This window comes from Macrotis lagotis, chromosome X (assembly GCF_037893015.1).
Source record: "Macrotis lagotis isolate mMagLag1 chromosome X, bilby.v1.9.chrom.fasta, whole genome shotgun sequence".
NCBI lineage: Eukaryota > Metazoa > Chordata > Mammalia > Peramelemorphia > Peramelidae > Macrotis > Macrotis lagotis.
In genome coordinates, this window is record NC_133666.1 from 16,858,875 (window position 1) to 16,862,096 (window position 3,222).

At 43.5% G+C, this 3,222-nt stretch overlaps 1 non-coding gene across 1 annotated transcript; it reads right to left on the reverse strand.

Moving 5' to 3' along the window:
- Window positions 1-2,902: 2,902 nt before the first annotated feature.
- LOC141503755 (U6 spliceosomal RNA) lies at window positions 2,903-3,005 on the reverse strand. The gene has a single exon (XR_012473074.1). It is a non-coding gene; the product is annotated as a U6 spliceosomal RNA (small nuclear RNA).
- Window positions 3,006-3,222: the final 217 nt, after the last annotated feature.

The following is a 3,222-nucleotide window of genomic DNA, read 5'->3' on the forward strand; positions in this document are numbered from 1 at the left end:
CACAGTGGGGTAAAACTTCAAAATTGAAGTAAAACCTCTCAAACTCTGCTGCTGCTTTGTCAACTACGTTTATGTAATATTCTTCAATATTGTGGTTTCAGGGAAGGGAGGTCTGAAGAGAGGGAGAGAGGTCAATCGTAGAGCCAGAGCACGCCCAAAATCCATCCATTAAGTTCACCATCTGATAGAGCTGGGGTTGGTGACACCCCAAAACTATGACAATAAGAACATCAAAGATCATTGATCACAAGTCACCATAACAGGTAGAATGATAATGAAAATGTTTTAAATATTGAGAGAATTACCCAAATGTAATACATAAACACAGCTGTTGGAAAAATGACGCCAATAGGCATTCAATGCAGGGTTGCCACAAACCTTCAATTTAAAAAAAAAACAATAAACCTTAATATCTGTGAAGTGTCATAAAACAAGATTTGCATATATATGTATTTATGTATACATATATACATCTATATGTTATCTGGTCTATAAACCAAGAACTATCTTTGACCTTTGTATTCTGGCCTTGTTCTCATTACAACTGGCTCCTGGATCTTGCTATGTCCTTGATCCCTGTGAGTCCATATGTTTCCCCGTCCCCCATTAGTCATGATTCCTTCTCTCCTCTTATGTACATTATACCCGTAGTAGGGAGCCTGCCATGTATCTGGTCCTGCTACATGTCTGTTCCCTGGTTTCTGTTCCTTGATATGTGACTGGTGCTCTAGTCTATCCTTGGACAATCTTCTGGAGTTGATTCCTCGACCTGGACCCTGAGCCCTCCCATGACCTTGGCCCTTGCTATTTTGGAAGGTGGCTAGTCTCTGCTCCCCATTACATGGATAGTGCTTGTGTCTGTATGCTTCCTTGTATGATCAGGGCGCCCTCTTAGAAACCTGGCTCCTTACACATTTATACCCAGATGGGTTCATCTTTGTCCCCTATCATGCGCTAGCCAGGTCCTGTAGCCTGGGAAGTGACTGGACCCTGCCTGGCTTTTTCATTATAGTATGAAGGCATGGCTGTGTTCCGTACATGGTAGGTCCTTGTGCCTGTGCCTGCTGCTGTGGAGCTGCTTCCTCTTCCCAGTCGTGGATAGGCTCAGGCTTACTCTAATCTTCTAAGTAGCTGGTCTCTATGGTTGGGCCTTGTGGCCTATTCTCAGCTTACTCCACGTGACATAGTTGCTATACTTTGCTCTCTCGTGGGTCCTTGAAATGGCTAATGTGGTTGCTGACATGGAACTCCCCACTGTTCCCTATTATATGGTCGTTCCCCATGTCTTCTTATGTATTTAGTCTTTGTACCACCATAAGTAGCCGGTTCCTGTGTCCTGGGGGTCTACCTGATTCCTTACATCTCCTTGTATTTTTGGTCTCCTCTCCATTTTCACTGCATGTCATTATGTACCTGCTCCTTCTAATTAGCTTTGCCCTAGTCTTCCCTTATATGATGTATCCCTAATACTGTCATTTGAGCTAGTGCCTGTACCCCCGTTACATGACCAGCTCCTGTATCCTAAGCATGCAACAGGTCCCCTCTGGGTTCTTTTGTGTCGATGGTCCCTATGTCATAGGCTATATCTGCTTCCTACAACCTAAGATTGTGGTTGGCTCCAGTACACTCATTTATACATCTTCTAGGCACTCTGTTATATGGTCAGCCATTGTCCAGAGCAGATTCCTCTCCCCCGTTTTATGGCTGACACCTCTATATTGGCATGTGCTTGGTTCTGGGATTGGTATACCGGTAACCTGGCATGTCCTTGTCCCTCGGTTCCTATTACATGCCTGAGAAAGAATTCACTGGTCCCTATAGACTAGTATGAGGTTGGTCTCTCTACCATTTTCTGTACTTGGACCCAAATCCTCATACGAAGCTGATCTCTGCCCTCTTTGATACTGTTTGTCCCTCCTATCGTCTGTTCCTCACCTGATCCCTGCACCCAAATCTGTCTGGTCTGTGTATCCTTGTATATAAGTGGTACTGGAGAATATGCTGTCAGATGGTCCCTGAACCCTCCTCTAAGGTCAGCTTTTGGATTCTCTTAAGTACTTGGTCCCTGTACCCTCCAATATTATCTGTCTTGTGTTCCATCCCAAATCCTGATGTGTATCTGCCTCGTGCTCAATTATCTCTTCTATGTCACAGTAGTTAGGGTCACAATCTGGAAAAGCCAAGTAAAACTTTTTGGCCCGTCTTTCCTTCCAGAGAAAGTCTGCATTTTTGCCTTCTTTTATGGGGTGTTTATAGTAGCTTATTGTAAAAGTTGGGTTAAGCATTTGGTCATAGGCTCTGTGTCATGTGTTGGTCTTCCGCAAAACTGCCCCCATTTAGTTTCTTAAACTAACCCTCAATATCTCAAAACCATGATGGGGAAAGTCACAGTGTGGAAGGGACTGCGCCCTTCTGCCTGGTTGTCCCCTGTGTCCTGTTCTTGGTTCCCATGACCATTGATGTATCCGGGTGCTCTATTTAGCTGGGTCCCCCTTGTCCTTGTGTTGTAACTGCTCCCTTAATCCATTCCTTGGTTGACATCTGAATTCAGGGATGTTTCTATATCTCATGTCCTAACAGGTGACTGTTCGGTGTTATAATGCCTAGTCCCTAAAGCCCTGGCACTTTGCTCTTTTATGTATGTGGCTCCTCTACAGATGTATGTCATGGATTCCTGTACCCTCTAATGCCCACTTATGTGGGGGCTCCCAGAATGCAGTTCTACAGCTGGTCTCACTTCCCTATCATATAGTTGGTTCTGGGCCATGAAATATACCAGCATTAGTACCATATGATTTTATTGGCCCCCTGACCTTGGTATTTACTGGAGTGGATTTTGCCCTGTTCCTTGAGTCTTGTTTTGGGATTGGACATTGTATTTCTATTTTTTTAATTTTTAACTAAAAATATGGAACCTGTCCCAAATTTATATGTTATTCTTTGCAAAGGCCAAGCTAATCTCTGTGTTGTTCCAATTTTAGCATATGTGCTGCTGATGTGAGCATATTTTCTACTGTTCCTAGTCCCTCTACCCATAGCTGTGGCCATTTATATGATTGTCTTTATGTTCTTCTTTTGCTCCTGGTCCCTCTTCATACCTAGGTCTTATAAACCATATGAGGTAACTGGGTTATTTATTCTACCAGGTCTCCTGAATGAATGATTTAATTTTCTAAATACAGATAAGATGCCTCTGAGAGAGAGTTTGGGGACCAACCATCA